Source organism: Ambystoma mexicanum, chromosome 3p (assembly GCF_040938575.1).
Source record: "Ambystoma mexicanum isolate Mex_15411 chromosome 3p, UKY_AmexF1_1, whole genome shotgun sequence".
NCBI classification, from domain to species: domain Eukaryota; kingdom Metazoa; phylum Chordata; class Amphibia; order Caudata; family Ambystomatidae; genus Ambystoma; species Ambystoma mexicanum.
Window position 1 is genome coordinate 417,236,438 of NC_090925.1, and position 16,536 is coordinate 417,252,973.

Here is a 16,536-nt window from a genome sequence, read left to right on the forward strand (position 1 = left end):
GGAATTGTAGGGTAGAAGACACCGTAGCTAGTGTGAGGTGTGGGGGGTATGCCTTAACAAGAGCATGCACATAGCTCTCACGTGACCCTAATTTGGAGGGGCGCCACAAGATGTTCTGTTCCTTTTGCATTTCGTCATGTTCCTCTCCAGCATGACCGTCTCTTCCCAGTGTCTTCTCGTTGGAGCTGTAGTTCATGTCAGAGGACCCTCATTATGACTTTGAAAGGGTGGAGTGATGCATTCATAGGTTTCCCTGATTAACCCTGACAGCACACACATCCAGGCTACCTACAGTACCATCCCTGCCTTTGCGTTCTCTCACCCCGCCCCTCCTGCCCTCTTCCAAGTGTTCCCTCTTACTGCAGCTGCGGCTCAGCAGCCTACTGCCATCATAACAGTGGCCTTGTGCCCCAATCCCTGAAAGCATGAAGATAAGAGAGCACCGCTACCCAGGAAGGGAGTGAATGGGAGGCAGGGGCTGCTTTTAAGTGACAGCTGGGGGAGCCAGGGTTCTGGAATGGGTAGGGATGCAGGGTTTATTGCAGGATTATGTGTCCTTGTCTCGATAAAGAGCTGGGGTGGGGGGCGGTACGTGCGACCAGCCATCATACACCACGAAATGCTGGAGAAGTAGGTGAAGCCAGTGTGGCCTCACAAGAGGGTGCTAGCATTCACAAACAACATGGGATGTGCAAGGGTGGGAGAGGCAAGGGGAGCCGGGCCGTTCCATGGCTATCTTTGCAAATGCATGTCAGGAAGCTGTCTGGAAGTACTCACTCTTCGAGCTCCAGGACGTGGAACGAGCCACAGTTGAATTGTTTGAAACCTCTAACAACATTTTCCTAAATATATGTGCGACAAAACTGTTTTAGCTCCTTACAAACACCTCGTCAGCACAGTGTCATAGCATCACACATACATCATGTACATAAGCACACAGATATAGATCTGTCTTCTGTACTTTTGTACTTCTGTATGAGGTGTGCGAACATAGTCAGATTGCCACGATCACACTGTGCATCAAATGACGTAGTCAGAAACCGAACACATAACCTCTGAGTACAGGTCAGTCTTCTCCAGAGAACTTGTCCTTTCCCATATGCTTTATAGTGGTGCATAGTTTAGGGTGCATGTGGACGTGTTGACAGAGGTGCTATGCCCAACCAATTGGGCGCAGAACATAACTCTAGCCCAGGCACTTCAGCAGGCCCTGAAAAAGATATCATAAAATAGAAAATTGGGAGACCATGTTGCTACGTGGCGTAACGTGAACGAAAGCTGGAAAAGCCTTGAATACAGCTTTAACGTGTTCTGCCCGCTTTATGCACAAACATAGTGATCGCACTTCCAGGATCTTCATTGACACCCACTCCGCTGACCCTATATCCGTCCCTCTTGGTGTCCGGCAAGGCTCCTGCCTGCCTCTGACCCTCTATAACACCTACACCAAACCGCTCTTCGATATACTCGAGTCTCCATGCCTTAGGTATCACCTACAGTAACTTTGCGGGCGACACGCAAATTCTCATCTCCCTTTCCGGCAACTATGCGAATGACTCCAAAACCATTAACAAAGTTTTCTGCACCATCCAGTCCTGGATGGTCAACCCAGAACCTTTGCCTCAATGACGAGAGGACGGATTTACTCATTGTAGGTTCACCCTTGCGCCTAAAATCCCTCAACCCTTCCTACGCTTCCTTCAACATTGACGGCACTACCATTCCCATTCGCAAACATGCCAAAACCCTGGGATCTATCTTGACGCGGAACTAACCATGATGAGGCATGTCAGTGCTCTGGCATCCTCTACGTCCCACACCGTCAAACTCATTTAAATAAGCAGAAAAAACTTGAGCCCAGACAATTGCCTTATGCTATCTAGAGCCATCATCCTGAGCAAACTAGACTATTGCAATGCCCTACTCATTGGCACTTCCACATCCAACCTAGCCAAGGTACAGCTTCTTCAAAACAAAGCCCAGAGAGCGGCTCTGGGTCTCCGCAAATCGTACCATATTTCTGTAACCTGCCGCAAAGTCCATTGGCTACCAATAAAAGCTTGGATTGACTTCAAAACCTTGACGATAGCACACCGCTGCATCTACAATGAAGCCCCCACATATCTTACCCAGTGCATCGCAAAGAAACAGCACTGTCACTTACTCTGCTCCTCGAACCAGCTTACTCTAGCTCTCCCTCACTCAGGGCCAACTTAAGCACTTTTGGGGCCCTGGGCATGGACATCTTTGGGGCCCTCCTCCACCAAACCAAAGGAATTAAGGGATCAAGAATACTGGTCGCACCCCCATGCCCCACCCGTCGCGCTCACATCCTATAGGTTGATATGCTGTCTCGCAGCATAATATGCAAGTTTACTCCCTCTATGTCCCCTTGCCCTCTTCATTATTGCTCTAATCAGAATGATAAAAAAGTAGCATTTGAAGACCAATATTAGCACTCTATAAAGGGGTTACTGTTCTAGAACATACAGGATACTTTTTATCAATAACAACCAGGAAGGTAGATGTAGTATTAATGCAGGACCGTATGTAAAAGGAACATGTAACCCATAATAGATAGAGAACTCACATTAGCTGCCTCACAGAATGCAAACGTGCTCATGCATGGATAGAGACCACCAATTGGAAGGAAGGAGAACGCTACACATACTGTAGCATGAATAGTGGCGGCAGAATAGAAGCTACCAGGAAGGTGTCTTTATCCAGACAGACTGAGATTAGAAGTGGGATATGAGTTTCAAATAGTGTTGCCATTACATATCAAGGGAACAAATGCATGTGGTGTGCGATATAAATATGCTCACTATTAATAGGGTGAAACCATGAATACGGCTTTTAAGAAGATCATGCCATGAGAAGGAAATCACTCAGAAGGGCTGACAATTTTGAAAGATTTAGGGACTGGCAATATTGAGAGGTTAGGCAATACAAGATTAAATGAGATGCCCAGGATCACACATTGGTTAAGGGGTGAAGGGGTGAAGCTGGGATGTGTGCCAACTCTGCAATTTCTGCATTTCAACACATTCTTTTCCAGTTCTTACCATGAACTCAAACAATCTAATTTTATTAAAAAACGGACTTGGAAAGTACACAAATCACATTACCAAACATGACAATTTTAAAACAAAATATTATAGAAGGTTGTTATTCAAAATGGGAATGATTCTAGCTTCATTCCCTCCATCATCAAGCGAAGTATATAATAACCAGCATACCAATCGATGTGATTTAACACATTTAATCTGGGTTTGTCTTTTGTATTTTAAAGCTTGTGACATTTTCTTTTAGAAATGTGCATAAAAACATGTCAAACAAGTAGACCTTAAAATAGGCTTGACTGAGGCCTGCAACATATGGTCCACTCTCTTCTGTCTACCAACCCTTCCACCCAAATGGCCTACATAAGAAGAAAGATCAGGTAATGGGCTAAACGATACCAGCAGGATGCAAGAAGGCAAACCTCACAGAAGACAGCACAGTAATCTAAGATATATTAGATGATTTGACCAGGATCACTGTATCGTCTGCTGACAAATCCAGGATACAAACATGAACGCTGTTGTTCCATAGTCTTGAATTTGGATACTTATTCACCTCTTGGACTAACAGTTTATGCCATCGTTGGAGGCGATTGCCCCATTTGAACAAACCAATTTCTAGACCTTCACCATAAGGATGATATGTTTGTTTTTGAAGCAACCCCTATCTGGTACAGGTACATTGCTGATAATAGCAGATGTTGTTCTGGAAAAGCAAGTACATATGAAGGCAGGTATATAATCTTCAGACATAGGAAAGGCTCAGCCAGCCTTGCTGGAATGTGATATTCTAATTTTGCATATGAACACATATCTCTGCAATGGGTGCTTTACACACTGAGCTAACCTCTGAACCATTGTGGCACTCAATTTATAAATATGCATTTCACCATTGCCTATTGCACATGATCAACATAATTCCCACAGGAAGGAAAGAATGCTTCAGAGTTGTGCCATAAGGAACACACAAACTATGTATACCACAGTGAACACAGAAAGCAATACATGATACATTGATCAATACAGAATGCACTTGCCAAAACAGAAAGGCAATGGGGTTAGAGCCTCAGCAGCACCCCATAAAATATCCTGACGTGTGCTATTTAAGACTAGTGAACAATGGAATCTTACTTCTTCAGAGCAGCTAGCCTTGTGGGGCCCCCTCCAAGGGCGCCCTCCCATAAAAACGTCTCTGCCCCCACTATAAACCTGCCAGAGCGCAGAGGGGGTGAGGAAGTTTCAGCACCATGGCTCCCACCCTGTGGAACACCCTACCCCCACATTTAAGAAATGAGCCCTTCTACTCACCATTCAAGAAACTGTTGAAAACCTGGTTATTCAATAAGGATGACTTAACCATGAACTATCTCCTACTTTGCCCTGACTTCATAACTTTATGACCTGTTAAGCTTTATTATGCTCCTACACTGTACAGCCGCTGTGTAATACCTGTGGGTCTGAGCGTTACACAAATGTTGAAATAAAAAATAAAATATTTGTGTTTTTGATAAAAATGAGCACTTTGGTAAGTAGATTACTGGAAACGAAATACTCACTTTATTCAAATCAAAGTCATTAGGTGGTCTGCAAGTGTGCTTCAAGGTGCAGAAGCCCACCGAAAAAGAGGCAGCTTATTGGCCCCATAGGTAATATGCTTTGAAAAGAGAGAGGATGCATGACAACTGCTCTATGAACAGCACCTACCTGGACGACGCATCCCCAGCAGCCGCCCGCACAAATAAAAACTCAACCATGCGGCAAACAATGAAACGGGTAATGTAATGGAAACCGGGGTACACCTGACCAGCACCCACATCTGTGACCAGAGGGTGGCTCGGCTGCTTCCTGACCAGAAACCCTCGTCTCCATCCTGAACGTAATGCAATTCAGTTAGCAGGCTATTATCCCGCAGGCATGTGCATACTGCCCAAAGTGACAAGCTGCGTCATTGCGTATGAACATTTAGTGGGCCTCGTCAAATCTCTTTGCTGTTCAAGGAAATGCATCATTAATAGTGGGTATTGGAAGAGGGTAGAGACAATCGCACACCTGCCTGCTTAATGGTCTGGCAAAGAAGGCGTCACTATCACTGGAATGTGAAGTATGTGACATGTTTTCCTGCTTGTGTTAGCACTCACCAGAGATGAACCGGGGACAGGCTGACTGCCTTTAAATGTGCAGTTGGTTTTCCATTTGTCTTGTCTGCACTTCCCATCACAGCACACTTAAACAGCCCAAAATAGAAGCAGTCTTTAATTGGGAAAAGGGCAGTTTGGATATCTATATGGTGGGCTACGGGCTCAATTGGACTGCGTTATGAATGTTCTTGTGCTGTTTCTCTAGTTCGTTTGGACGCAACTGCCACACTGTACTCTCCAAAACTCAACAACCCCCTCCCACCACCGCCTCGCCGCTGAAATCTCTTTGGTGCTGCATGACACCCAACACAGGTATAATTGCTGTGTCACCCAACAGTATGTCAGCCGCATAAACACCCACATTCACAGCAGAACATGGCGCCGTGGAAGCACACATTCCCAACAGGTCGCATAGGCACTAGTGAATCTAGCAAGAGTGGGGTGCGTTCTGTTGTTGGTGAGTGTTGTTGCGTGGCTTGTGGCGTGTTTATATGCAACTCTGTTTCTGATGGGTCTCGAGAGGTTTTTCCTGAACAGTGCAGCACGTTTTACCTGCTAGATAAGGTGTTATGTCTGGAATTAAGTTTGGAGAAAAATCATTTGTATTTTCAATTCCATTATTCATGCCCTCCCTCACCAGGCACAAACAGCAACAATGAACACTCAGAGGTGCATAAAGCAGGTAGTCCAGAAAACAGCCGTTTCCACAAAGTTGTCTGGGTTCACCCTGCTGCCATCTGATATGTAGGCAACAGCAGCACAAGAAAGGCGGATGGAAAGGAGTGCAATGTTTGTGGCTTATTTCACAAAGGAGCCTGGCAACCACTCAGAGGTGCCCTGTCCCCACCCCCAAAGACAGTGGCACCGCCATAAGTTTCCACCAATACCAAATAACTGCTGGGGCACCTGCCCAAGGGCTCTGTTTTCAAAAGACGTCAATGTTCTAGAGACCCCAATCACACAAGAGTGTCTGTCTTCAAGGTCTCTCTTATAGAGCTGAGTGTTGGTGGCTGTTTAGGGCTGAAGACATATTGGTTCACTGGTACTTACTTTGCTGCATCCTCAACGATCCCCTCCCTTTCCTCACCCTCAGAGTAGTGTGAATGATTTACTGTAGCATGCAGCTGTACACCTTATATAGCGACACTGATGCAACCCACTCAGTCCCTTACAAATGTATACTTCCATATGACCTACACCTACCCCCCTACTATTGACAATCTCTTCCAGCTGTTGTGTACATTCAAATTAGCTACTCTCTGCATGGGTTGCAATAGGACCCCCCCAAATCACACTGCTGACCTGGTTTAACAGAAGGTGACTTTACCCTTGTTAGAGAAGGGGGACAAGGATATCTCCTGGAGATAACTCCAAGAAAAGCCCAGCCTCATTCCATGAGGGATCCAGCCTCCCACACACTCCATTAGCATAGCCATTCCCTTAAAGATTCCAGCAGGCCTCGAGATCTTCCATTGAGTGTGATACGGAGGAGCCACAGTTCAAAGCCCAGCCCATTTGAGAACACCTGAAGTTCCACTCAGCCTTCCTACCTGCGATCATATTCCTATGATCATATTTACTCGCCTTTCAAAACAGCCTCTCACGCGTCGCAGAGGGCCTCAGAGCCACACCACTCCTGAGCGAAAGACATACTCACATGTTTAGATGCAGCACGGGGGCCACCACCTTAGGAACGTTATAACCGCGATCGACCACCCTGTCCAAAACAAGATCTTTCCTCAGTGAAACTGATTAACATAGCATTCCCTGATGTCCAGAAGAGCTCTATTGCTGCATGCAACTTCTGGATATGGATCTAACACCAGCAGACTACGAATTCAGGCAGGAATGTGGAATTTGATCTGCAACTGAAGGATTGTAACGTACTGAAATGCATGGGGCTGTTCAGTATTGAGCTGTGAATGACTTTACATCCTTTTCTAAACTGGGGGCTACCAGTGTAGAGTATGAACAAGATAAAGTGCCATTGGGACAATATTTACCATTGCATCCACCTGGTTTTTGCACAGGATCATTCAACCCTGTAATTCCATCGATGCTGATGATGGGCATATGGGAAAAAGGTGAGTAGCCCTTATATACTTAAATCTAGAAATCCACATTAGCCACAATACAGGCCCATTTCCCCCATGTAATCGGCCCTTAATGTGTGACCAAGGCTGTGAATATTAGCCAATGCCACATTTAGATATCATTCTGAATATTATCTTGCGTCACATCTAGATAGGACTGTGAATATTAAGCAGTGCAACATTTAGATATAATTCTGAATATTAGCTTGCGTCATATCCAGACAGGATTGTGACTATTAGCAAGTGCTGCATTTAGATAGAAATGTGGAGATATTCAAGCGCCACATCTAGAAAGAATTAGGAACTTAGCATATACTACATATAGAAAGCGAGACCACTAACCATCCCAGTAACAATCTCTCACCCTTCTGCATACAACTCTTAAACTCTAACCAAACTCAACCACACCCCTAAAGTACAGCAAACTGCACAAACTTCACCACAAAGCAACAACTAAACAAATCACACATAGCTCCGCACAACAGGACACGCCGGCTACCAACCGAAAAGGACACCTAAGCGCAGTGAACGGTGGTAAACGAAATGAAGCCGCCAACAGCACATCACTGCTCTCTTGCACGTTTCCCGCTCGGTTCTACTAACTCACCCCACCCCCGTTACTTTTCAGAGCCGCCGAGCGCCAGGGGACCACTCCATTGGTGATAGTGAGCGAGAAAAATATCCTTTAACATTAACATCAGCATAAAATATAAACCTATGTGTGATCTACGGTAGGTACACTAAAACCTACGGCATTGGACAAACAATGCAGGCCACAGAAGCTCTTTGTATGTAAGTAACAACAAGTATGCAAACCAAGGACATTAGACTCGTATTTCATCCTTCAAAGATTATGTTTTAAAACTGTATTATTGAGATGGATAACAGTAGCATCTGGAGAGTTCTACAAAGCTACAAGACTGTGACATCAAGGATCAGAAATATTGCACCGGCCAGCAATGTACTTCCATGCTGCATCCAGCACCATTGTTGTCAAGATCCTGCTTTCTAGATGTTTTTTGCTGCGGCCAATTGAGACAAGCGCCCAAAAACTGTAGGTCAAATGCCCTTTCAGAATTACATCACAGACAGTGCCTTAAGTGGCACTACAAATCGAGCCGGGGCTCATCGAAGGGGCGTGGCCTAACAGCGGGGGTCTTGATGGCCCGTTAGGCCACGCCCCCGTAACGAGCCCGGGCTCAATGGGCTACTGCCACCCCTGCCAGGCAGCCTTTCGTAGAGATTAGCACCCTCTCCCCTATGGGGAGAGGGTGCTGATCTCTGCATTTATTTTGTGTAGGCTTGCCTGGCAGGGGACAGCGCCTGCCTATTCAGCCTTAATGGTGGTGGTGCCCCTCGCCAGCTGGGGAGGGGCAGCACCACCATTAAGGCTGAAAGGGTGAGGCCACTGGAAGCAGAGGCCTTTTTCCTAAATACTGAAACTCCCGCGAATGCGCGGCAGCTCCAGTATTTAGAAAGCAAGGCCTCTGCTTTCAGCGGCCTCACGTTTTTTCCAAAATGGTGGCGCCGGCCGACGGGAATATCTTGATTAAAGGGATGCCTCGCAGGTGCGGCGCCACCATTATGGCTGAAAGGCATTTTTTTCTGTAGCCTGAAGCTCTCGCATACGAGCGAGCGCTTCAGGCTGTAGACAAAAATGCCTTTTCGTGTAGTGGCCGGGGCTGCCAGGGGAGATTACTGGGCCCCGGCAGGGCCCCGCCTCAAAACGAAATTTCAGAGCCTGTCAGGGCCCAGCCCCGGCAGGCCCCGGCCCACTTAAAGCCCTGATCACAGAGATACTGCAGCTGATTTAAAACAAATTAAACCTCATTCTTGAGATGCGCTTCATGCCGAACCAGTGCTGCTCGGTTTAGTCTTACCTCCAAAACTAGCAGGTTGCCCCTGAACTATCCTCCCAGCCAGGAGTAAACTGCACTTACTGCTGGAAAAAACCTGTAAATGACACATGAGCAAGTTACTCAAAATTCACAATAGGACTCATGAGTGATTCACAAAAGGATTGTCTATTTATTTTGACATTGGACTGCACAAAGATCCTCAGACGTTGGCTATCCCCCGGGTGTGATATGATAAGATATTTCATTTATCTCGCGCTCGTGCACAGGTGTTTCAGAGCGTGTTAAGGAGTTGAGGGCCTCTGAAGGACGCTGTCTGACTGTGATGCACATCTCTTACGCCAGGAAAGTGCCTCGGTCCGAGACCTGCTGCAATTTCGAAAAGATCTGAATACCTGGTAATTAGTTGATTTCTTTTGCAAAATAACTTTGTTGTAGCTTTGTTCTGATGCAGGGTTGTGTCTCTTGCTGTGTTTGAGGCGTTTCGTGTCATTGCTTTGGTGAACATTGTAAATGCTACACTTGTTTTCTGTTATGTTGTGTTATTTTGCACTTATATAGCGCCTTATATACCATTGGTATGGTCTGAAGGCGCTGGTAGGTTGAACGCCCTTGGGAACCGAAGTTCATATCAGTAGAGAGAGTAGAGGGAGTCAAAAGGTGCGTGTGAGCACCGGGTATGTGTACAGCTCGTGCGGTATCAGTGTAATAGCTGCTTTGTAGCGGTAGGTGTGGTGGTTGAGAGGTCAGGAGTATGTGTTCGTTCTGGCAGGATTTATCCAGATCGGATGTGGCTGCGTTAGGCCTGAGGAGAACGCCTCGCTGGGGGTGTGTAACCAGCAGTGATTACTTAGAATGATGTGGAGTAAGCAGCGAATGTTGATATGAGAACAGTTATACCGAATGGTGTCATAGTATCTCTGTGTTCTAGTTGAGTGGTGATGTAAGGAGAGAGTAAGCGTGTTGGTGAGATATGATGGGTTACATGCCCTTATAGTGGATTTATTTCATTTCAACCCCCATTTCACTATTTATCGTGAAATGGGGGTTGAAATTAAATCAGTATCTTCGGGGTCGCAGTCATTGTATAATCCCATTTTGCCATTCAGCAAAAGTGGGCAATACCTGATCAGTAGACCTAAAGCCTAAATGACAAACTGCTCCATTTCATTTTAATGAATGCAACCTTTTTAAAGATTGCTACTCTTTTGAAATGCCAGCAAAACGCAGTATGGAGCCTTTTACCAGGGGTAATCGCACAGCTCTGGGCTGTCTTTGTCACAAGCGCCCTTAGACGTAGAAGTTATGTTAAGTTGTCTTATACCGCGCACCGTTACCATTGGCATAGTCTCGAGGCACTCATGTGGCTCCGTAATAAAGTGGGCGTGTTGGGTTAGTGAGGAAAGAGGGATAGGATAGAAGTTCTGTTGATGTTTGAATAACCAGGAGGAACGGGTATCCTGTGCGAGTCGTTTTTCTAAGTGAGTTTTGATCGTGTGCTCTGGCTTGTTGTATCCAGAGGGGTGAGACCCAGTGTTGAGGATTGTTTATTGGCGAATGTTTGTTGGATGTGTGTTTTGCGTGTAATTTGGCTGGGCCAGTAGGGCGCGTTATGGTACCTGGGAGGTTTGCGGGAGCCGAGCAGGAACAGGGGTGATATATATTACAGTATATAATGGATGACGTGGGAGTGCGGGGGTCTCCCACCCTGGATATATATGAAGTGAAAGGTGGGGGGGATGGGGTCGACATTTTTATAAGTCAGTGTTGGAGGCGGAAGGGGGGAGTGCAGAGGGATCTCTCAGAGTCGCCGTCCCAACCCCCCACTTTTTCTGGTCAAAAACATTGTTAAATCAGCCCAAAAAAGAAAGGAATTTGCTACATTTACATGGCAGACAAAAAAAATAAAAAAATAAAATAATCAGTAAATGTTCATAGATGCCCTGATTAAGCTTTTAACTACGACATAATGCCCAGATATTGCATGCAAACTCAAAATTCCACCTACCTGCTCCTACTGGCTGAGTGAATGGTTGGCTTACAGAATTCACTTGCGCAGGCACATTTGTTTTCACAGATTCGGTCCTGCACTCCGATGCAGCCCCCTGTCTTGCTCGCCCCTAATAAGAAACTGTAAATACATTAATAATTTATGACATGTGTGTTTTGCAGGCATTTTACAGGCGTTTCCATCGCTGTCGCTCCCCCGGTTTTCTCAGTACACGTTGCACTTCAAGCTCTTTCGAGTCATTTAACAGATGAGATCTCTCACTAGGCCAGACTGAAGTTTGGACCATCAAATTCAGCACACCTGGGCAAACTTAGATAAGCGCCATTCAGATAAAAAAAAACTCCATAATAGATGCCAAAAACGTTCAGCCTCTGGGGGGCGCTAGCCTTGAGCACAATTCTCTCAGGAGTGGAGAAAGAACACAGAATAGAAACATTCCAATACAGTTCAGAAATTGATGTCATTTCCATATAGCCACACTAATTAAAATCAAATAAAGGGAAAAATAACTATTCTTCCCTTGAACCACCTTACTTCCCGTGAACTTGTTTCATGTTGCCTAGGAAGAAAAAAAAAGCCTGGCAAGCAAGGCCACCCACAGAAGGCTGCCAGGTAGCGTGACTCCTCCAAGCATTTCCCGGTGTCACCTTAGCTTGGCGACATCCCAGGATGACGTGAAGGGCACATGGGGCTCGGCTGGGGCATCAGTTCCCACTGCCTAGCTCATACTACCCTTGGGTGGTCCAGTTCTCTAGGGTTTCTGAAGTTCTTTTCTCCTTCCAGGACTTCGGGCAATGTGGCAGTGAGCCGCTGTATTGTTCTACATGGCTTGTGTTTTTTAGCCAGAACGTACACAGATGAATGATTGGCTATGCAGAGAGTTTCTTTATTTCTTAAGCCCTCCCCTGCACACACACAGCGCAGCCACCCACACACAGACTCGGTTCCTGCATGTGTATCGTCTTCATTTCCCGTGAGCTATGTTTTGTTGGCCAGCCATGACTTAAGCTAGTTGAGGCTTTGATCTTCTTCCCCACAGTTCCGCCAGGTTAGAATATTCTGGCCTCCTGCTTTGCATTTCTGGATTGAGTATTGGGTGGGGCCTACACAGCGCGCCCATACTTCACCACTTTAATCTTGTAAACGCCACACACCATCCGGCTCTTCTTCTTCTTCTGGATTTGAGTTACATTCCTCGAAGTTTCGATAGCCTTGATGCATTTAGGAAGGAGAGGCATTCAAGGTGATGACGCATTTAGCCATTTTGGCAAAGGTCACATTTCCTTTGACTTTGGTCACAGTCAATGGTGTGGTGGTAAAGGTATTGTCATATTTTCCAGTTTGATGTTTCCGCGCACAAACTTGTCACTGTCTTCAATAATAGGTGTTTACCTTCATCTTTTGTCATATGACTTGATCTGGTGGGAAGGTGACATGCATCTGTGGCTACTTGTTTCTTGGTCATCTCCCTAGAATAAGGTCTGGTGGGCATTTACTTTTTAGACTGAGTGATACTCTCACATGGTTGCACATAGGGCTTGATTTAGGGGCTTCCCACTATCCCTACTGTGCTCCTCTATTTTCTTGATGGTCCTCATGATGCACTAACCTAGTCCACCTGCTGCAGACTAGAAGGATATTATTTTCTTGAAAGAAATGGCCATGTACTTAAAAAAACATGCAAATTCGTGTACCATCTTGGTGGAGTCTGCAATTTAACAAACATGAAAATGTCTCATCCAATAGTGGAATAACAGCTCCTAGCGTTGATGACAGAGTCTGCATGACAACCGTGATTGTTGACTCTTCATCCGTCAGTGCTAGGAGATATTTGTTTGACTTAATTGGTCCACAGCTACAGCTTCTGATAAGTCTACCATGAGTATGAGCGTTGGTCTTTCTGGTTTGCTTGTGCATTTGCAAATGTGGTATGCTCCTCCTGGCCTCACTACCATGACAACCAGTGATGGGAAAAAGGGAATTTCATCCTTCATCATACAACTGTTTGAAAATCATGAGGTGTGACCCATGAAGTATGACATCTTCAAATTCATCAGAACATTCCTCTTCTATGTTCTTGAAGGCCCTGTGGTCTTCATAGTCAACACGTGTAGGGTAACTCCTTGTCTCCATTATATATCTCTACCTTTGTCCTGTCATCGGTTTGTGAATTTCAAGGAGTGTGGAATCCATTTTCATATTTTCTCTGGACATGAGATTGTCCCTTACGTTATAAAGTTGACATATTCTTCTATGATGGATGGTAGGGTCATGGTGGTTTTGAGAAGGTGTCTGGCTATAAAGTCCACTGGGTTATAATCTTTAACTGGCTTTTGTATGATTTTGAAGTCATACTCAAGTAACCTTCTCCCCTCTGCTCTGTTCTTGGATGCATTTTTAGATTTGTTTTTCATTAAGAGCCTGTTACAACATAACAGTTTATCTGGGTTGCATGTAAGCAATCAAGCTCCATGTGAGGAGTCAGGAATGATACTCGGGCACAAGTTAGACATGATTTTGGCTAAAGACTTTTATTAGAACATAAAAAGGGTTGGGAAAAGGCCTCACAGTCCCTGCACCAGTGGAGTTTCCCTATCAAAACTCAAAACTAAGAATCTGTCAGTGCCAGAATGTCCAAAGTAAAACCGTCCTCTGTCCAAAGTACTAGTCTGACCCTCAGACTCTAAACAAATTAATTCTAAGGTGAAAAGGATAATGTCTTTGGCCTTGAGTGCTTTGTTAATGTTCAAAAAAGGGCACAATTTCAACTCCCACAAAAATAAATCTATCAAGGACGGCTAATCTTGCTCAAGAGGGTCCTTCCCTTGCCCTGGATTCTTCCTCGCTTTCTTGGGTTACAAATAACTGTTATTGTCATTTCCTTGGGTCAGCAACAAAAGTTATGTTCAAACTGATTGTCTTTCTTTTTATGTGTGGTCCGGATACCTGGTTACTCTCCTGCCAGGCTTTTTGTTCTCTAATCTCTTAAACCAACACATCCTGCTGGCTAGTTCTTGTGTCTTATACACTTCGAACTTGCCTGGTGTATTCCCGTACCAGGATTTCTATTACACGCTTGTAATTGCCTTGTATACTCTCCTTCCAGGGCTTCTTGAAAGCACACACTTGTAATTGCATGGTATACTCTCCTGCCAGGGCTTCTTTCAAATGCACAAATGTATAGCTGCCTGGTGTACTCTTCTGCCAGTGCCTCATTCAAATGTGAGCACCTGCTAACTCTCCCACCTTCTATGGTTCCACTGTTTATCCTCACTGACCAATATACTTGGTTTCTTAAATATGGCCTCTTTAGTGGCTCTTTTTTATGATTGCAACACGCATTGACAAACTTGACAGTCTCTCCTCTTAGAAAACTGCTCTTTCAGTCTTTTTCTTTCCAGTTTTATAAACCGTTCCTTTTTGCACTCTCTCTTGGTTTCGTTATATGTGATTATCTCAGTTTGGCATGGACGCCAATAGACACTGTTGTTCCCTCTGTCTAATTGTGTACTCACTGGTTCTTGGTGGCATTACGCATTTCTTCTGCAGCTCACCGGTTATGGCCTGCTACAGCTTTCTGCATCGTAACCATTTCTCCACAGGTTGCCTGTTTTCCGAGGCTTCCGCTGTGCTCGTTGGCATCACATGGGACTCAGGTGAGCAAAGCGCTGTTCTCCGATACTGGCAAGCGCCCAGCAGCCCTCCTCTGGCTTCTGGCGATCTCACTGCATTTCCTCTGCTTCCAGCAGCCTTCTTCCTTCAAATTCCCAAGCCGGTTTGCTTCACCGACTTACTCACAGACACTCCACTACATGGGAAGGAGCAACTTGCTACCGCCAGCAGCCTCCCTGCATTCTTTGCTTCAGTGATATAAATGTCCCAGGCACAGGGGTGCGCTCGCTGCCTCTAGAGCACTACCTGTGCTTGTGGATTGCAGTTCTCTGCATTACTCGGCTAGTCTTCCTCATCCTAGTATTGTGGGGATTGTAGGAAATAGCAGTCCCTTCCTGAAAACACTGTATGGATGTGTGCAATGGGTTTTAAAGTCAAACTTGGTTTGAAAGAAGAGTATGTGGAATTGGAGAAAGTGTCTTTCATAATTTTACAAAGCCGGTTAGATTTTGAGGGTTGACCTTCGGGGTGTAACAAAAGATTTTTACTACTCTCCATGGGTGGAAGAGGGAAGGTGTTACAATAGTGTATTAGGGCATGGGTAATCAGAGATGTAGCTTCAGAAAGGAAAGAGTCTCACCCGATGATAGCATAGCCATAAACCTCTCTCAGAGGTTGTCTCCCCCCATATGATCCTCCCTCATATAACCGCCAACAGGGTCAGGATAAGGTAGCGGCTGCTGTCCCCTGGCGACATGCGAGGAGGTCACCGCCAGGAAAGGAGTGATGATACCATTGTGTTCATAATATCCGACTAACATATGCGGTCGACCACCTGAATGAATCACTCCCTACCTTGTTCTGATATACAATTGCATCAAATCCTAGCAGCCTTTCGTCGACTGTGAGTGGAGCCGAGCACAAGGTCGATGAATGGCATGTGTTCCACCACTGCAGCATTGCTTTTAATCACAAGGAATGTCACTTCACACTCTGTAGATCATTCAAAAAGTCAACATTGCTTAGTCCGATCTCTTAGTTGCATGCTGGTTGTCGTATAGGCCTTGGTGTATCTGGCACAATACCTGGAAATTTATAGGCAAAATCTCAGATCATTTGTATGCGTTTGGTTGTTGTAATGAGAAAGTCCCCATCACTTCTCCACCAAGATACATATCTTTGATGGAGGACTGGTGGATAAGGACGAGATTGATCTTGTTAAACTAACATGTGTGTGGATTCAGTGTAACACCAGCATCCATAAATGTTTTGCAAACATCTTCAAGAACCGTGGCATGCTGTTCTTGCAACGTGACAAACATCAGGATTTCATTGTTTTAATTGAAACAGTTGTGCACATAACTGTTTACCCTGTGTGTGACCTCTTGATATATTTCAGCTGTTAAAGAAACTCTAAAGTATTTTTGTTTAGGGACCACGCGTATTGAGAATGCCCTGGCAGAACATGAATGAGCATCTAACTGCAACTGATGGTACACCTTCTGAGGTCTACTTTCAAAAAGGCATGTGCTCCATTATAGCAGCTTATCATGTGGAGTCCAGGATATTGCTTTCTCTCAGTGGCCATATTTGCTTGCCTCGTGTCATGTAGGAAACGGTCATATGGAGTTTTTCTTGGCAACCGCCCCCTATTGGAGACCCATAGTATTGGTCATTCAGTAAGTTCAATTATGTCTTGATGGATGAAATGTGAAATGTTCCCGTTACACCTGTATTTATTTGTGTATGGGCACTGCGCTGTGA